This window comes from Sinohyriopsis cumingii, chromosome 11, assembly GCF_028554795.1.
Source record: "Sinohyriopsis cumingii isolate HCF-2022 chromosome 11, ASM2855479v2, whole genome shotgun sequence".
Classification (NCBI taxonomy): Eukaryota; Metazoa; Mollusca; class Bivalvia; order Unionida; family Unionidae; genus Sinohyriopsis; species Sinohyriopsis cumingii.
In genome coordinates, this window is record NC_142971.1 from 108,656,757 (window position 1) to 108,678,623 (window position 21,867).

The following is a 21,867-nucleotide window of genomic DNA, read 5'->3' on the forward strand; positions in this document are numbered from 1 at the left end:
ATTACTAAAACTACATTCTCAATACCCATTGCAAAATTGTCATTACTGTATAAAACATTAGTTTTTCCACAATAGCATTTTCTACTTTTATATTCATTGACCGTTACACCGGAATATGTACAAGTAGCAAGTAAATCTTCACATTCAGAACAGCTATCAGCAATCATAGATTTCATTTCTAGGAGTGAATTTACTTATTTCTATGCATAAACAAAATGCATGCGTAGTATTTTACTGTGAAAGATGCTTTCACTTTATCCAAGAAAAATGAATGAGATAGAGATGCTTAATGAGTCTAAGACCATTCTTGTTAGTACCTAAATAATAGATAGCCACAATGTAGATTATAGGTCCACAAAATAAATTGTGTTGCCCTTTATATATAAAGTCATTAAGAATATCTTTGATAATAAACTCTCACCAGTATTGTGACCATATTAGGATGGTTCCCATGTCTTACCCCAGGAAAAATACTGTAGAATATTTCCAAATTATAGAAAATTGCTTGAATAATGACACTGCAAAGAATAATAAATCATTCGGGAGACAATTATTGCTCATGAACATTCAAGGAATTTTAGTTGGGGAGACCTGTGCACCTATTGCAGTTTAAATCTTCAATATTTTCGTTTTCTTCAGAACATATAGGCAACTAATTTACCATATATGCTTGCTTATAAGTGGAGTCAAACTGTAAATAAAACATAGAACCTGATCTGCCATCATGCAATGCACTTGTACTACTGATTACACCTAACTGCATAGACTCAGATCTTCCAGAACATTATGTGATGGAAGATCTTGGTCTATGCATTTTGCAGTTGGATCCAATTTATAATCAAGTAAAGGTGGTCTTCAAAAGTACTATCACCCTCTATTATCTGTACCAAACTGGCAAAGGTTTAAGTAAATATAATTATTGATTTCAAGCATTATGGAAACAAAACTCCATATTGGCCCTTAGTAGAACATTATTTAGGATGCATTGATCAGTAGTGGCAAATTAACCATTGATCTCTTGTACATTGGCTCACTGTTTTGTACACAAAATAAAACAAAATGCATGGTTAGCAATGCCTTTATTAGCTGTGAAAAGTTATTTCCCTTTGCCTGCTACTAGTTGTTGATGTTGTCATGTGCTAGTATTCATGGATTTGCCTTCACTTTCAATTTATTTGCAGTTTTTTGGTATAATGGAGATACACACATGAATTAAATGTGTGACTTTGATGATTTCCACATTTGTAAACTCCTGTATGCTCAGAATTTACTGTAATTTGAGACAGAAATTTCCAGTAGTATCATTCAGGTTATGGGCCTTTAAATGTTTTGCATGGAGACCTTATATCTACATGCTTTGGATGGAGACCTTATTTCTAAATGTTTAGCATGGAGACCTTTTTTCTAAATGTTTTGCATGGAGACCTTATTACTAAATGTTTTGCATGGAGACCTTTTTTCTAAATGTTTAGCATGAAGACCTTTTTTCTAAATGTTTTGCATGGAGACCTTATTGCTAAATGTTTTGCATGGAGACCTTATTTCTAACTGTTTAGCATGGAGACCTTTTTTATAAATGTTTTGAATGGAGACCTTTTTTCTAAATGTTTTGAATGGAAACCTTTTTTCTAAATGTTTTGCATGGAGACCTTATTGCTTCTAATTAAATGGAGTGTTGAAAGTGATCAACTGTCACAAGTAAGTTATTCCTACCCTGTGACAGTGAATGCTGTATGTTGGATTGTGATGGAATATCATCAGTCCTATCTTCTTGTCCCAGAAGCACTGTGATGGAATATCATCAGTCCTATCTTCTTGTCCCAGAAGCACTGTGATGGAATATCATCAGTCCTATCTTCTTGTCCCAGAAGCACTGTGATGGAATATCATCAGTCCTATCTTCTTGTCCCAGAAGAGACTAAAAGTTCCAAACTATCAAAAACCAAAAAGCGTATTGATTTGGAATTCATATGACTATAAAACTTCATTTACTTTGTTTTAAACCCCCTTTTAAGGCTTGATATTCATCATAGATATCATCATGAGGTGATAATCGAAATAATGCACAAGATTGGTCAATGCAATATCAGTCAGTTCCCTTTACTAATTTCTGGTTTTATTTAATAAATTAAGTGATTTTTGTCATGCAATAAATGCAATCTTACATTTGTGCTCAATTCAAATGAAATGTATGAAACTTGCTGAATGATTTAATTTGAAATCAACACTCATTTCAGTTTGAAATCAACACTGACATTTCAGTGAAATCAACACTCATTTCAGTTTGAAATCAACACTCATTTCAGATCCTCTGTTGATCATATTAGTCCCTGTTGTGCATGGGTAAGTGCAGTAGATACTCCAGAAGCAGATACAGTCTCTCTTTAAAAAGGTCATTTTTATATTCTGATAGCATGCTACTGAAAAGTCAGAACAATTAGAAGCTGAATATTTCTCTCAGGAGCATTGGTGGTTCAATGGTTAGCATTCTGGACTTTAGACTGAAAGGGTGTGGGTTCAAAATCCTATAGTCTGTGTTGGCTTCTGTGTTGTGTCCTTGAGAGGGCACATTACTTGAATTGCCTTGGCACAATATTAACATGCTCATGTTGCTGTTGTGAAACTCCTCCTAACCTTTAAAACTGGAGTCAAGATTCAGAGCTACTTTATACCTTGTATTGGGCTTTACAGATATCTGTTTTTATCCTTTTAATTCACATGTCTGATTGAATAAGTGTATGTGTGTGTGTGTGTGTATACAACAATATGTGTCTCGGTTTCATTATTAGTTACTAACTTGATTCATAAGTCTGATAAGTAAAACCTGTTTGTAGTGTATAATCATTTGTGTGTCTGTAGTTGTTGTTTTCACATTATCACTTAATTCATTAAATGTAATACATATAACGTTTCCATTTCATATTTCAGTAGAATAGTCATAATAGCCTGGCCCACTTGCAAAATAGGTAGTCTCTTGCTTGTATGGTCTGGAAGACTCATGTTATGCATATGCGAATACATCTTGCATGGTCTGGAGGACTCTTTATATGCATGTGTGAATACATCTTGCATGGTCTGGAGGACTCTTTATATGCATGTGTGAATACATTTTGCATGGTCTGGAGGACTCTTTATATGCATGTGTGAACACATCTTGCATGGTCTGGAGGACTCTTGATATGCAGGTGTGAATGCAACTTGCTTGCCTGGTCTGGATGACTTGCTATATGCATTACTATCATATATTTTATAGACAAAATTAATTTTATTTTAAAATTTAAACTGTGCTCAAAATAAATGATTATCATTATAAACAATTGTTTAACAGAATTTATCAGTAATGAGGAAAAAACTGTGATAAATTAATTTTATCTGTATTTCTGTATTAATTCATCCAGTTTTGTTTTCATTATCACTTTTCATTTCAGTGTTACCATATCCTTTCACTGTAAAGAAGGTGAATTACCAGGAAGGAAATGCTTGGAGACATGCTTGAAAGAAGCAATACACTACTTTTAATCTTCTAACCCTAGCCTTTTGCATCATTTCCACATAAAGCTGCAGTGTACTATCATGAACATCAGTGACAATTACCAATAGCAATACGGTCTGTAACAGACTTGTCACCCATATGAAAAAGCTAGGCCAAAAATACAACTGTGACAGAAGGAATTAGCTTAGAAGGATTCAAGAATGTTCAGGCGTATTGTAAGTGTACAAAGATTTAAATCATGAGGTATCACAAATGTTCAACGGATATAATACACATCATATAGATATATGCAGAACATCAAGATTTTTCAGGAGTCATTTTGCATTCAGGAGACTGATATAGTAGAGTGTTTTTCGTTTTGCCACCTGCAATGAATGATGAAGAATGCATGACATAGTGGTTAGCAATGGCTTCAATTTTTGTAGTTTCGACTTTTTTGAGAACTTTGTCTTCTTTAGTCTGCAGTGTGTCCAGTGGCATCATATGTGTTAAGAAAATCTAATTTTATTTTGTTTTTTGTTTTTACAAAGAAAAAAAATTAGCTTGATATTATTCAGGAGGAATAATGCCATATTAAAATACATGGTCCATGTACTGATGAAAAGATGCTTATGGATGCCCTAAAATCAACATAGCAGAATTGATCTAGTAGGTAGATCTAAAACTTTAATGATTTCATAACAATGATAAAAATATAAATTTTCTTTACAACTCATCTTCTCAACATTTTTTTATAACTCACATTTAACATATTACCAACTTCCTTTTCAATAAAACTGTTTTGACCAACCCCCTTTTCATTAAAACTGTTTTCACCAGCCCCATTTTCATTAAAACTGTTTTGACCAACCTCCTTTTCATTAAAACTGTTTTCACCAACCCTGTTTTCATTAAAAAACTGTTGTGACCAACCCTCTTTTCATTAAAACTGTTTTCACCAACCTTCTTGTCATTAAAACTGTTTTCACCTCACCAGCCTCATTTTCATTAAACTGTTTTGACCAACCCCCTTTTCATTAAAACTGTTTTCACTAGCCTCATTTTCATTAAAACTGTTTTGACCAACCTCCTTTTTATTAAAACTGTTTTGACCAACCTCCTTTTTATTAAAACTGTTTTGACCAACCTCTTTTTCATTAAAACTGTTTTCACCAATCCTGTTTTCATTAAAACTGTTTTGACCAACCTCCTTTTCATTAAAACTGTTTTGACCAAGCTCCTTTTTATTAAAACTGTTTTGACCAACCTCTTTTTCATTAAAACTGTTTTCACCAATCCAGTTTTCATTAAAACTGTTTTGACCAACCTCCTTTTCATTAAAACTGTTTTGACCAACCTCCTTTTCATTAAAACTGTTTTGACCAACCTCCTTTTCATTAAAACTGTAATTTTTAGGGAGATATATAAATTTTTAAAAAGTGATAGAATATCTTTTTTCATCACATTTGAAGTTGCAGGTTAACAACTGCTTACACTTTGTTCAGTCACATATACGTTTTGTCTCTAAATTATTTATTTAATTTCTTCATTCATTTTGCTCATCAATTTATTTGTTCAGTTTACATAGGACAGTTGCTTAAAGATTTTGAGCAAGAAAAATATATATCATGTATTTATGGATAGGTGTCAGATTCTGAACCAAATTTACGATATATATGGAGCATCCATGGGGATGACAGATCAGAGATTGGTTGATCCCAGTGTGAATTATATTTAGCTTTCAATTGAAATTGTTTAAATTTTTATAAAGTGGGTTTGTATGCTTACCATGAACATGTTATTAGTGTTGGCTATATTTGTTAAATATGTGATGAAACATCACTATGCATTGGTTGCTTAATAGGTCACAAGGGATATTTTTTTCTGTTACTAAGACCAGCTTAAAAGATAAGCTGAAAGTTAGCATTATATGTTCATCATATCATGTCAATCTGGGATTTTCACTGAAAGACTTCTTACAATGTTAGTTGGTCCTAACTGAAATGGAGCTGGTCCAGTCATGAAAATTTTGTTATTACTACTTCTTCCAAAGCTGAATGCCATATCGACATGGTGTTTTCACCAAAAGACTTCTTATGGTGTATAGTTTGTCCTAAATAAAAATGGTTTTGTGCAAACATCCAATATGGCCACCACAATGGCCTCATTGAAGATCTTATATCTATTCCTTCTGAAGGGATGGTCATATCAAAATGGAGGTTTCAGTTAAGGACTTCTTATGATTTCTATTTAGTCCTAAATGAAAATAGTACTAACATGACATCCAATATGGCTGCCACTGTAGCCATCTTGAAAATTTGGTTTATGCTTTATCTCCTCAGCAAAGTCATATCAACTTGGGGTTCTCACCAGCAGACATTATATGATGTCTAGTTGGTCCCAATTAAAAGTGATGCTTATTTTACATCTAAAATGGCCACCATGGCAGCCATTTTTAAAATCTTGTTATCTCTACTTGTCTTAAATGAAAAGTCATGTTGACATGGGATTTTCACCAGAAAAAATTCTTACAATGTCTAGTTGAAAATATTGCCATCAGGATATAATAAGTGACCAACACATTGGCTCTCTTGTAAATCTTACTACTACTCCACATAATTGGATGGTCATTTCAATATGAGGTTTTCACAAAAAGACTTTCTAATATGTCTAGTTGGTCCTATATGAAGTTGGTACAGATCTGACATCCACTGCCACCATCTTGTTATTGCTACTCCTTCTGAATGGAATGTCATATCAACATGGGTTTTTTTATACCAGAAGACCACTTATAATGTCTATGTAGTCTTAAATGAAAATTATGCAAATCTGAAACTCAAAATGGCTAAACACAAAAGCTATCTTATTCCTACCATTCTCCTACATGGAAAGCCATTTCAATGCTGGGTTTACACCAGAAGGCTTCTAATGATAACATAGTTGATACTAAATGAAAATGATGCCAATCTGATATCCAATATAGCCACCATTGAAGCCATCTTGAAAATCTTATTTTCTACTCCTTCTAAATGGAAAGTCATATCATCTTGGTTTGCTGGAAAAATATTTATGATATCTGGTTGGTCCTGAATGAAAATGGTACCAGTGTGACCACAAATATGTCTGATGTGGCAGCCATTTTTAAAATTATCTTTTGTTGCTGCTCCTATATAGAAAGTTATATTAACATGTGATTTTCAATGGAAGACTTTTTATGGTTTCTAGCTTGTCATGAGTGAGAATGATGCTGATCTGACATCAAATATGGCCACCATGTTGGCCATCTTGTAAAAACTTGTTACCACTTTCTTCCCAAACTGATGGCTATAAAAATATTGGGTTTTCACCAACATACTTCTTTTGACATCTATTTAGTCCTAAGCAAAAAATAGTGCCCTGCATACATCCATTATGGCTACCACAATGAACATACAGAAAGTGTTGTCACTTATTCTCTAAATGGATAGTCAAATTAGCGTGGGGTTTCCACCAATTCATCTCATTCTAGTCTGTACTGAAGCTTACCTCTAATACGACTGCCCCAGTGGCTAATTTTCAAATTATCCCTGCTCAAGAATATTGCAGGCGTTTTCAATACACAGCAGTTAAAAGAGAAAATAGTCTTATCTTAAATTCAAGGGGAAAAAATGAATAAAGTGAATATCATGCTAACAGTTGACATCTATAAGCATACTGAATTCTTTAAATGTTGGAGCGTTTGATGGGAAAAATTTTAAATTCATAGAAGTGCCATTCTTTGTTTGAATGTATATGTTGACTTCGAAATCTAGATATTATTGCTGCAGAATGTAAATTATATTAATTAAAATGTTCAAATAAATAAAAGAGATTTTTAAAATATTCAGGATCTGTTTCATTGAAGGGTTGCATTTAGCATTCTATTATATGCTGGATTTTCATCGTAGGGATTACATTATTACTGAATGACACCAAGAGTTTGTTCAGTCAATGTGCATTATCCATATGACATTTACTTAGAATTTTCTTAATAAATTTGCCAAACATTCACATTACACAAAACGTTTCAATTGCTGATGCTATTCTAATTTCTGTATTTTTCCATGGTGCATGTAAGCGGCCAGTCTTGTACATTTCTTGAAAGGCGTTGAAGGGTGGGGCTGCAGCATATCATCAGTAAAAGCTGTCTCCAATAACAAACTGACATCATTTTCTAAAAATGGTGGCTGGGCTTACCATTAGGCTTGAACATGTGTTGGGGAGAATTATAAGGAAACATACTGAAGAAATTGTTTAATGCAATCCATGCTTGTTGGTACCTCTGCAATACTTGTGGGAATCATCTCCATTGCTACACCACCATATTGTCTAGTTATCTCATATTACAAGATTGCATGTATGAAGCTAGAGTAGCATACATCTTAAAAAAATGTTTATCTTTAACCTTGTTGAGGTTGATTGATAATTGCTGGTGGTTAAAGAGGGGCACTGCCATGCTGAAACGTAATATGCTATGCAGAATTTGATCTTGTTGAGTGGAATTCAAAGTAAAGGAGATTTTAACTGATGAATATAAAAACTGATAGACCTCAGAAACATACTTGGTACACTTTTGGGTATTATTTTTTTCCTTGCTTTTTTATAAGTTATTGTTAATGTATTGATCAAGAATGTATCGTACTATATATTCCTACTATAAGTCAAACTGCAAACAACAAAGATCCTCATCTGTTGTAACATGATGTGCCTGCACACCAAGGTCTATGTTATTTATTCTACTGATAACTCCTAACAAACTGCACAGAGCCAGATCTGCTGGCACATTATGCAGTGGCAGATCTGGGTCTGCAGTTTACAGTTGGACTCAGAACAAAAGTTAGAATATATGGTACTGTTAGTGACAACTGTGTCACACAGTTATGTGGAAGAAAGTTTACTTGAATCCACTTTTATTCATTCATTTTTGTTACTTCCACAAGGCACAAAAACTACAAACTTATTGATACATGTATGTAAATAAAAGTATCATTTGTTTGCAAAGCCATGAAATGGGTCCCTTTGAAAGTAAAAAACTCAGAGTGAATAAGAAAACAATCACACATAAATTAGGAATTAAAAAAATTAAAATATGTGCCAGATAGTCCAGTCTTCATTTTTCATTCATTATCATTTGTGCCAGATAGTCCAGTATTCTTCATTTGTCATCCAGTATAATTTGTGCAAGATAGTCCAGTCTTCATCTGTCATCCATTATCATTTGTGCAGGATAGTCCAGTCTTCATTTGTCATCCATTATCATTTGTGCCAGATAGTCCAGTGTTCTTCATTTGTCATCCAGTATAATTTGTGCCAGATAGTCCAGTCTTCATTTGTCATCCATTATCATTTGTGCCAGATAGTCCAGTCTTCATTTGTCATCCATTATCATTTGTGCCAGATAGTCCAGTCTTCTTCATTCGTCATCCATTATCATTTGTGCCAGATAGTCCAGTCTTCTTCATTTGTCATCCATTATCATTTGTTTATTATTGAACTTGTGCCAGATAGTCCAGTCTTCTTCATTCGTCATACATTATCATTTATGTCAGATATTCCAATGTTCCTCATTTGTCATCCATTATCATTTGTTTATTATTGAATTTGTGCCAGATAGTCCAGTGTTCTTCATTTGTGATCCATTATCATTTGTTTATTATTGTTTTTCCTTCTAAGCTATATGGAGGAAAGTCATGAAACTTGATGCACAGCTCTTGAAGTGGTCTAGTTGATCTTAATGAAATGTTGCACCTCTCAGATATCCTGTATGGCTCTGGTGAGCATCTGGAATTTTTTATTATCATTACCTCTCCTGAGCAGATGCTTATATCAATGTAGAGTTTTCACAAAAATACCTTTTTATGATATGTAGATGGTCTTAAATTATAATGGTGCCAATTTGGCTACTAACAAGGCCGCCATGGACACTTTTTTGAAAATCTCGTTATTACTAGAACTGTGCCTAAGAATAGCATATCCCTTTTTCTTCAGACTGGATGGTGATATCAGTATTGGGTTGTCACAAAAGACCTCTTATGACATGCAGATGGTCCTGAATCAAAGTGGCCCCGGTCTGACATCCAACATGGCCACCATGGTAGCCATGTTAAAAATCTTATCACTACATCTCCTGAATGGATAGTCATATAATTATAAGGTTCCACTGATAGAGTTATTATAGCATGTGGATCCTAAATAAAAATATGTCAGTGTACTATTTCTGCACACTGATGATCCTATAGCCATGGGTTTTTTTTACTAAAAGACTTATTATGACTTGTAGATGTTCCTAAATGAAAATGATGCCAATCTGAATTCAGCATTGTCAACATGGTGGCCATCTTGAAAATCTTATTATCACTACTTCTGCATGGATTGACATGATATTTTTCTTTAGAAATATTTTCTGACATGTAGATGGTACAAAATGAAATGGCATTTTAATAAATATTCTTTTAGCTACCTCTCCTTAATGGAATGATATGGGTTTTCATAGAAAGATTGTATGTGATACGAGGCTGGTTTCAAATGAAAATGATGCAGATATGACTCCCAATATGTGTTGCAGTGTTGCTAAAGAGGTTATCATGGTGGGATAATTATTGTATCAGTGCTGTGTTTTCATGCTCCACTGAGCATCTGAACACAGTAATTTGCATATATAACAAATTATTTGGACTAAACTTGGTAATTAGTTCCATTTCAGTAAAGAAGGTAATAGACAGGACTGTGACATTTATTTCAAGGTCAACTGTCCTGACTGGGTTTTCATATATGATGCTTTGTGAGCATGGTAACTGGCAATATCTCAACAGTATTTGAGATGAGTTCAGTGACAAAGATTTTTGTGCTGCAACTACCATATGATCTTCATAACTCGAGCATTAAAGAAAATATTACTATCACCAAATTTGGGCATGTTGGATATTCTAAAGAATATCGGAGATGATTTTAATACTTAGCAGGTAACAAAAGATAAAAGAAGGAAGGAAATGTACCTCTTTTGAGTCCTTACAAATTGTTTTTGGCCAGTAGAGCTGCTGTTTTCATTGTACAGTGCAAGATCTCTTTGCTTACGACTAATGTGATGTTCCATCCCACTGTGGTTGTTAAGAGAAACTGGGAGTGTGACTTATTGTAATGATTCTGATTTAGTGTCATGTGGTGTTCTTAACTGAGTCATGTTGACTCAGTTATAGCATATAAGACTAATTACCATAAGTCCACAAGTTCAAATCCTGCCCAGACAGGGCTAGGTCACCTGACATGGCACATTTCTGCACAAGACATTTGACCCCAAATTGCCTCAGCATGATGTAACCTATAATGTCCTTATGTGCCATTAAACACCAATTAGTCAGTGGTGTTCTTAATGTTACTGCACTGATAAAACAGCCACCAGTTCCAGTTACATTATGTTTTAGTCTTAAAACACCTGCATGTCTTAGAGATATATATAGTTTTTTTTTAGACATTCATTAAAAAAATTGCATATATGAGAAATTTGATATAATTTGTTCTGACCATCACTGCATGAATGTTGCAATCATATCAGTCAGAATTACTGGCCCACATATACAAAAACAATTTTAAAAAATACACTGAGACCTGCAGAAACTGGACACTCAAGATATCAGAAAAACATATTAAGGACTGGTGTTCTTTATAGACAAGTGAGATATCTCATTAACCTTAAGAAAAGGATTGATAAATCACCTTCTTTATGAGTAGGTGTCCTTTATAAGAAGTTGCCATTAAGGACATGTTTTCATGGTGTGTATGTCTGAAATTAATATTTAAATATGAAATATATTGTCTCAGATATTTTAATTTGGTTGTCTGCTTTCGTTTGGAAAATCTATCAGTCTTCAACAAAGATTTTCTTCACAAGAATATTCTATTTGAAAAGAAGACACAAATAAATCAAAATAGGGGCACAATACATTTTTCACTGGTGGAACTAAGCAAGCATGCAGTATACATATGCAAATTTCATAGGAAATTGTATTTTTTTTAAAAACCTGCAAAATGGTGGTCACTATGAACAGGTGATTATTATATGCAGGTAGGTTTATACTTGGTTTGACTATGTTATTTATTTATTGTTGATTGATTAAAGCATACCCAGCTTTCAGAATGATTACAGCAAATGTATACAATTCATATTAAATCTATTATGATTGATTTGATTGCCACCTTATGCTTATCAAGGGAGAAACATAGTAAGGTAGCTTTGACCTTTTACCGCACTACTTCTAGTAATTACCAGCTTTCTCCCACACAATATAGGTGTGTGCCCCCTTTGCCAGGTGCCCCTTTTATAAATGTTTGCAAGGTGGAAACTCTTGAATAAAACAGGCAATTATATTAGGTACGAATTGCTTCACTTAATTTGTGGAGTATGTTGGTTTGGGTGGCGGTACACAATGGCAGATGTTGACCCTCACGTCAATTTAATTTTGACAATGACAATTCAAAATTCAAGCTGAATTTTGCAAAAGATATTACTTGTAAGGAATTATAAAAAAAATGTGTTGCCCTTGGTGACACTTTGATTTTTCTCAGAAAATCAAAGTATTTTCATCTGTTACAGTCATCACAAGTTGACCACATTGATGTGAATATGTTTCACAGGAGTATGCATCCAGGTAAAACAGTTACTCAGTTTACTTGCATATTAGGAAAATATTAACATGTATGTGGTGACAAGTGAAACTTCGTCTTGGTGTCATTTATGGGATATAACTCATACATATAGAGTCAAGGAATCTAACAGTGTTCCATAGGATGCCAGTAAGTTGTTTATAGAAAGACAGAAGTAAAATAAGTTCTGTGTTAACCTCTGCAGTCAATCAATACACAGTATATACAATAAATGCAAGGCATTATATACTATGAGACATGATATACCTAAGTCTTTAGCATTGAATTTATGTTATTTAATTTGTGTAAATAATATGCATAACTATGGAGTTTGGTAATAACCCATAAAGGAGTGATACAAATACTACAATAAAAGGGTAGTTTGTATTTGTGGACCTGTTTTAATATATTTAATACCTCAGCATATAGGAGCTATATATGTTGCATGTGAAGGATACATGTCAATGGACTTACCTAGCTCCACAGGATCAATCACTTGGCAGGTAAGAACTACAATATTTTGATTAAATCACATAATATTTTGCTAGGAAGATTTATACATTTTTAATTTAACATTTGCATTAAGGCTTGTAAGTAATAGTTACAAGTATATACAAAATCTTCAAATATCATTACTAAAACTGTGCCTCAGAATATCACTTCATTCTCCTCGCCTTTTGATTCCCACAACTGTCCCCTGACTCCTTACATCTAAAACCCCACTTCATTAAAGTGATGGATCAGAATTTCAAAGCAAATATGCAACAAAAAAAATCCTTGTATGTATAAGCAACATTTGATTGTAAACAGTATGCACAGTGTAAACAGTGCGTATGGTGTAAACAGTGCGTATGGTGTAAACAGTGTGTATGGTGTAAACAGTGTGTGCAGTGTAAACAGTGTGTATGGTGTAAACAGTGTGTGCAGTGTAAACAGTGTGTATGGTGTAAACAGTGTGTACAGTGTAAAAAGTATGCAGTGTAAACAGTGTGTATGCTGTAAACAATGTGCACAATAAGATTTACTGTCCAGCTGTTGCAAAATGCATTGGTAGATTCTTGTCCATGCTGTTTACTTGAAATCATCAGTAATTAATATGAACAGGGTAGACATTGATGTGCTAGTGCAGTGAGTTTATACTGTTGCTTGGTACACATTTTAATATACACAAAGGGTACAATATACAAAATGCATCTACCATAACAGAAAATTTAGGTCTGGGCTTTTTGCAGTGTACAAGGAGTGTCCGGAATTACACATGCACCAGTTTATGCATGCTCACAAATTAAAAAAGTCCTTTGAGTGCATGGGGACAATTAGTTCCAATGTTTATTTGTGTTGAAGAATTTTACACACACACACACATGTACACACACACACATAAATATGTATATATAATACTATTCATGTGGTGAAATAATAGTCCTTTCCAGTGCACCAGTGTGTCAGGGATTGATTAAGACACACACATACATGCATGCATGTGCACACACACACACACACATGCATGCACGCATGCATGCATGCACACACACATGCATGCACGCACACACACACACACACACACCAGTCATGCTAGAATATATCAGCCAGTTTGCAAATGGATTGGGATATTGTACATGTCAACCATTTTGAACCAAACAGTGAGCATTCACATATACACAATCCCCTAGACTACCAACAAGAATCCCCTAGATTACCAACAAGAGAGCTGCAATAATTTTACATTGTGATATGGAATAATATTCCCAGAACATGATTTATAATGGAATGCATTCAATAAACGCTGTAATTAAAACATTAATAGACCACATTTCTTAATGTCAGGATTCCTTTATTGTAGTACATCTAGATTTTTCATGTCCAAATAAAAGGACTTAAATACAGTACTTGTGGAGGGTTACATTTATCTTGTATACTCATGCAGGAAATTTGAACAATTTATTCAGGACTGTAAATACATTGACTGCACTATTTAGGTTATCAAGGAAGGACTGAATGCTTTGTATGCCATGATGTAGGGATTCAGATTAAACAGAACTTTGTCACAATATATAAAACGTAATTAACAAAGTCTCAGAGAAACACACATGGCAAATGTATTGAATATGATAATGATAACCAGAATGAAAAAAGCATATATATATTCAGTTACACTTATTTTCATGGGAATTTGTTTTCTTGACTAAATTTTAACAATCTTCATCAGTACTTAAATGTATGGTTTGGGAAAGGGGTTCTGTTGTGTCATTAAAGAATTACTATTCATTGGATCTTTAAATTTATGGTTTGTTGTTGTTGTTGCTGTTGTTGTAGGGTTTAACGCCATTTTTCAGCACAAGATAGGCTATACATGGCAGTCAGTATAAATGGTGGAGGAAGAACCCGGGAAACCCCCCGGAAAGAACCACCAACCCATGAGAAGCTACTGGCAAGCTTTCTCACATAACCAAATTTATGGTTTGTAAAAGGGGGGTCTGTTGTGTCATTAAAGAATTACTATTCATTGGATCTTTACATTTATAGTTTGGGAAAGGGGTTCTGTTGTGTCCATGAAGGAATCACAGTTCACTGGATCTTTAAATGTATGATTATGGGGGGATGGAGTTTAGCTGTATACATCAAACAGTCATTGTTCATTGGTTCTTGGAACTGAAGGAATGGGAAGGGGGTTCTTTAATGTCCATAAAATTGTCATTGTTCATTGGATCTTTAAATTTATGACTTACAGCAATCGTGAATTCCATAACAATTAGCACTGCGTAAAAGAATTCACAGTATAACTTGAAAATTACATTAACTAGGCACTGTACGTTTACTAGTGGTACAGAATAAATATCTGATGTTTTCAGAAATAAATCAAATGTTATATATATATATTCTTTCAATGGTATTTCTGTGATTAAAGGAATTATAATAATAATAGGTTCAGTTTACAGTAGGGTGTCTACTTTGCAAATTTTGCAAATATTTCTAAACATTGAATCAATTATTTCAAAAATATTAAAATTTGATCATGGATCTTTATTCTAAACATGTTTCTCACACTTTTAACTTTGAGATCAAGGTCACAGTTTTTAAATAATTAGCATTACGGTTTAGGTTCATAGTTTATATTTTCTAATATTCCCCAACCCTATGGTAGATTTTCAGCATCGTTTGCATGATACATTATGAAACCAAGACAATTTATTTTTGTACATGCTCTCTTGACCTTATGATTTTGGATTCCAGGCCACATTCATACACAGTTTATTTTAATGATTTGGTTCTAGTTTTGTTATTAGCTTATATTTTATAAACTCCTTGAATGATTTTTATAACACATGGGATGAGCCATTATTAATCTAACACTTGCTGCTTTGACCTTTGTGCCAAGGTCACATTCATAGACAATTTGTGCTAAGGTTTTGGTTCCAGTTTTGTTATTAGCTTATATTTTATAAACTCCTTGAATGATTTTTATAACACATGGGATGAGCCATTATTAATCTAACACTTGCTGCTTTGACCTTTGTGCCAAGGTCACATTCATAGACAATTTGTGCTAAGGTTTTGGTTCCAGTTTTGTTATTAGCTTATATTTTATAAACTCCTTGAATGATTTTTATAACACATGGGATGAGCCATTATTAATCTAACACTTGCTGCTTTGACCTTTGTGCCAAGGTCACATTCATAGACAATTTGTGCTAAGGTTTTGGTTCCAGTTTTGTTATTAGCTTATATTTTATAAACTCCTTGAATGATTTTTATAACACATGGGATGAGCCATTATTAATCTAACACTTGCTGCTTTGACCTTTGTGCCAAGGTCACATTCATAGACAATTTGTGCTAAGGTTTTGGTTCCAGTTTTGTTATTAGCTTATATTTTATAAACTCCTTGAATGATTTTTATAACACATGGGATGAGCCATTATTAATCTAACACTTGCTGCTTTGACCTTTGTGCCAAGGTCACATTCATAGACAATTTGTGCTAAGGTTTTGGTTCCAGTTTTGTTATTTGCTTATATTTTATAAACTCCTTGATGGATTTTCATCACACTTGGAATCTAAAACAACAAATTCACCTACATGTTCACTTGCAGCTTTGACCTTTGATAATTTGTGTTACAGTTTTGCTTAATATTTTTGCATTAGTTTCTGTTTTCTTAACATCTTTATAAGCTATCTTTGTACATTGGATGAATCAATTTGAAGTTAAGATAATTAATTTATGATGAATTCCTGCTGTGCCTATTTTATGAAATAATTCCCTGACACGTTCCCTAATGTTGCTATATTTATATCACCTTTTGAGTGAATAAATCATTTTTGTATAAGTAAATCATTTTTTATAAGAGAAGGCAATGTTATACCTTTGAACCCATTCATGCCATTCTGATATTGAAGCCACCAATGGTACTAGCTCTTCCCATTATATTTCCTGTTATACTATCATTATTACTCATGTGTAAGCTTTCTTAACACTCCACTTACTGAGTACCAGATTGTATTGCTTGGGATGTATGATTATTACTAATGAGCTTTCTTAACACTCACTTACTGAGTACCAGATTGTATTGCTTGGGATGTATGATTATTACTAATGAGCTTTCTTAACACTCACTTACTGAGTACCAGATTGTATTGCTTGGGATGTATGATTATTACTAATGAGCTTTCTTAACACTCACTTACTGAGTACCAGATTGTATTGCTTGGGATGTATGATTATTACTAATGAGCTTTCTTAACACTCCACTTACTGAGTACCAGATTGTATTGCTTGGGATGTATGATTATTACTAATGAGCTTTCTTAACACTCACTTACTGAGTACCAGATTGTATTGCTTGGGATGTATCATTATTACTAATGAGCTTTCTTAACACTCACTTACTGAGTACCAGATTGTATTGCTTGGGATGTATCATTATTACTAATGAGCTTTCTTAACACTCACTTACTGGGTATCAGATTGTATTGCTTGGGGTGTATGATTATTACTAATGAGCTTTCTTAACACTCCACTTACTGGGTATCAGATTGTATTGCTTGGGGTGTATGATTATTACTAATGAGCTTTCTTAACACTCACTTACTGGGTATCAGATAGTATTACTTGGGGTGGAATAATGTAGTGGGACATTGGTGAAATGTTATACGCCAAATCACCCAATTTTAATCAGTACAAAATGTTAGAAAATTAAATGAACAAAATAATTTTAACTAAACTACTGCACCTTCTAAATTTTATGATGAAAGATATATATGATATGATTGCTTATGACTGCCTGCAGTTATTGCTTATGACTGTCTGTAGTTATTGCTTATGATTGCCTGCAGTTATTGCTTATGACTGCCTGTAGTTATTGCTTATGACTGCCTGCAGTTATTGCTTATGACTGCCTGTAGTTATTGCTTATGACTGCCTGCAGTTATTGCTTATGACTGCCTGCATTTATTGTTTATGACTGCCTGCAGTTATTGCTTATGACTGCCTGCAGTTGAGAGTATTTAGAACCAGGGCTATATCTTATTGGACACTGATTTTTTTTTGTACAAACACCATATATTAAGGATGTAATACAAACAAGTGAGCAGACAGGCTTGCTGATGTTGATTTAAATATACTCTGTTAGATAATTTTATAAATTTCTATTTGAGAATCTCTCACTGTCTGCACCTATTTTGACTATTATGCCAAATTAATAGTTGTCAAGGTACCTTTCATAGTGATACAATCATGGTACATTTCATAATATATATCATGGTACATTTGATAATATTTAGAATGGTACATGTAATGATAATATGTATCATGGTACAGTACATTTCATAATGGTACACTCATGATACATTTTATAATATTTATCATGATACATGTTTACTGGTAATATCCAGCTTGAAGTAGTATCATGTATACTTGCTTATAAGTTGAGTCTATCTGCAAACATAGATCTTCAAATTTGCACCTGCAGACCAGGGATTGTGCTATTTGTTTACTGATTACTCATAACAAACTGCATGGATATGGATCTGCCAGCATGTTATACAACAGCAGATCTGGGTCTGTGCAGTTTGCAGGTGGTCTTATGTTATAAGCAAATATATATGATACATCACTGTACTATGGCAGCTTTGCATAAATAATTGTTTAGGAGTATAATCAATCTAACAAACAATACAGATCCCAGATCCTGGCATTATGCAATGGCAGACCAGTTCTGTGTTTGTAGTTGGACTTGAATTATAACTTCTCATTAACACAACACAATAATTGTATTCCCTGCAAAGCAGGTATGATTTAGAGGTCACCATTTTTGCCAGCAGGTGCCACAGCAGCAGTAGCTTTCTAGGTTCTGTTGTCAAAGAAACTGTGAAATTTAAAAAAAATATATAAGTTTACTTGTTGTAAGGTTAGAATATTACAGATTTCAACACTGGTGGATCATTTATTTCAAATTTCATTCATATGATTTGTAAGTGTGGAATTTTTAGTGGAAGTTCAAATTTGGTTTTCAGTTTTGTTACTTTGATTCCTGTTATCTTTTGTGTAGGCCTTTTCATACAAACATTTTTTCAAAGATTAATTTCTTTGGTGGCTAAGATACTTTGTTATTTTCAGAACAATGATTATGCTAACTAGATGCACAAGTTTGTTGTTTCATTTTTTAAGTGAATGAGGCATTGCAGACTTATTAATGAACCAGTATTTCTGGTTTGCTATCTTAATATCCAATGTCATAGTACAATGTGACATAAGAGTCTATCTCTGATTTTAAGAAAAACTGTGGACATAAATACCGATGAAAATTCTTAATCAATTGTGTAAGCTTAAATATACATAAATAAAGCCACTGAATCCAGTTTATCTAAATCCAACTTGATATAATTTTGTCGTTGGTTTGTTTTTAATGGCATTTTCAGAACAGTATTGGATATATCATGCTTAGGAAATGGAAGATATGTGCTTTTCTGAAGGACATACTGTGGTATCAAACCCAGGCTTGCCTGGGCAGGTACTGAACCTGCTACTCATGGATTACAAATCTGACATTTTGCCAACAGAGCTACTGTGGCTACCCTAAAACAGTCTTTCCTGTAGTTCTAAGTGGGTATATAAAAGCCAAACATTGGGATTCTTGAGCTAGAAATGTCAACTGTATCTTGAAATGACAAGAAAATTTTACACCTTGTCCCAAAAATCTCAAAGTAAAACAAGGTATGGTTGAATGTGAAGATCCAGAAGAAAATTTTAGTGTTATTTTCATGTAGAACTGGACTTATATTGATAACGTCTTCATAAATAGAAGTGCTAAGCTAGTTTGTGTAAATAATACACAGAACTTATATTTGGCAATGACCCCATAAAAGAACTTTATAGGGTGGTTTGTATTTATGGGCCTGCTTTAATATATTTGATATGACGACATATAGGAGCTATATATGATGGATATGGAGGATACATGTACATGGACCTACCTAGCTCCACAAGGTTAATCTCTTGACAGGTAAGAACTCCATTATTTTAGTTTAATCACATAATATTTTGTAAAACAGATGCTTAAATTATTGTTAGCTATCTCCAAATAATTTAGCATTTGCATTATGGCCTTTGAATAAAAAGGTACATAAGAGTCTTCTACATTACAATATTACTAAAACTGTTCCTTCATTCTCCTCACTTATTTGATTCCTACAGCTGTCCCATCACCCCCTCACCTCCCACCCAGCTTGATTCAAATACCTCAATTCTGAAACCCTTCCCAAGGATAATTGATCAAAAAATGTTGAGGCCACTATGCAGTTTATTTTTTCCCAGCATGCATCAGCAACAACTGTCCGTGATCAATGTGGATGATTAGATCTCATGTCCAGCTGTTGCATCAGTTAGTAGATCTGGGTAGATGAAGTTCTCTTGTAATTACTCTGAACAGACTAGACATTGATCTATTAGAGTATTGAACTGATATTGCACAATGTTTGTTACACATTTTAATGCACACTATAGTACAGCATAACAATGCAAACACACATGCACATGAACATGTACATACAAACACATACACATCAACCTGTCATCTTGGATGCATCATCCAGTATAGCAAAAGGCTAGGTATGTTCAATATGCATGCAAAGATTACACAAGGAATGCAAAGGACTCCAGGTGAATAGTCAAGATTACACAAGCAATGCAAAGGACTCCAACTGAATAGTGAAGATTACACAAGCAATGCAAAGGACTCCAACTGAATAGTGAAGATTACACAAGCAATGCAAAGGACTCCAACTGAACAGTGAAGATTACACAAGCAATGCAAAGGACTCCAACTGAATAGTGAAGATTCCCATGGACAGCAGGGTGGAATACATTTTGCAATGTGATGTGAAGCTATATTCCTCACACACCATTGAAAATAGAACACTGAATAAATACTGTAATTAAAAGCATTAACAGGACACATTTCTCAAGGTCAGTATTAGTTTATACTGTACATAGCATTATCTAGATTTGTTCTGTCCTGAGCAAAGGGGACTTGAATATATGGTACTTGTGAGGGTTAAATTTATATTGCTTACACATACAGTGCACTATGAATATTCATAGATTTCACTATTGAAATTAAGAGGTTTCTGGCACAGAAGGTGTTCTTAGGTTATCAGTGGAGGTCTTTACCTTGTATGCAAGCTGTATGATATGGTGATTGAAGTAGAAAATAACTCGGAAATTAAATTAATCGGGCACTGTAAGTCTACAGGTGATACAGGAAGAGTTTTTGAAGTGTTCAGAGATAAATCAAACAATTTAAATTTATAAAACAATCTAAATCCTTTCAGTGTCCTTACAGGCATGATATATAATAAGCCATAATGGTTTGATGCACTGTTGGGTCACTGTTTAGAAATATTTTTAAATTTTAAATTTTCTTTAAAAAATATTAAACTTTTACCATAAATCTTTATACTGTGGAACTTTGAAACAAAATTCATTTATGACTTCATCAATACCATCTGAAAACAGTATTGACAAATCCTCTTTTTTCTAAATGCTATTTCTTCTTCCAACTTTTGTATCTGGCTTATGCAACTTTAAATTTCAATCACACATCTGACAGCAGCTAGTTGTTGTTGAATTTATGTTATCCGAGAGTGAGATATAGTATTCTCATATTTACATACTGACTCAACCTTTGAACACTGGGGTCAAGGTCACACATTTTACAGCAGTACTGCCATTATGGGCTTCAACATGCATGCCCTGGTCTTGTCTAAATTGAAATCTATTTTCAGGTAAATAATTCCCTAGTAGCTTTCCCCAGTGTTGCTAGATTTATAACTTTCCAGTGAAATTACCTTTCAAGTGGAGAAGTAATTTTTCTGTGAATGAAGGCAATGAATTACCTTTGAATCCATTCATGTCATTCTAATGTTGAAGCCACCTAATGTTAAATGGTACTAGCTGTTCCCATTATATTTCCTGTCCTACTATCATGATTACTCATGGGGCAAGCTTTCTTAACACTGACTTACTGGGTATCAGATGGTATTACTAGGGGTGTATCATTATTACTCATGGGGCAAGCTTTCTTAACACTGACTTACTGGGTATCAGATGGTATTACTAGGGGTGCATCATTATTGCTCATGGGACAAGCTTTCTTAACACAATTTACTGAGTACAATCTGATATTACTAGGGGTGACATGCTATATTGATGCATTGGTGAATTGTGATTGTAATCATTC

At 33.8% G+C, this 21,867-nt stretch overlaps 1 protein-coding gene across 2 annotated transcripts in view; it reads left to right on the forward strand.

Moving 5' to 3' along the window:
• The first annotated feature begins 12,118 nt into the window (after positions 1 to 12,118).
• Positions 12,119 to 21,867, forward strand: part of LOC149789265 (neuroglian-like) — a 237,891-nt gene continuing 228,142 nt past the window's right edge. Inside the window, exon 1 of one of the 2 annotated variants that reach the window (XM_089975441.1) lies at positions 12,119 to 12,280. The gene's annotated coding sequence lies outside the window, so the exon portion shown is untranslated. The other variant, XM_089975442.1, reaches the window with a different exon arrangement.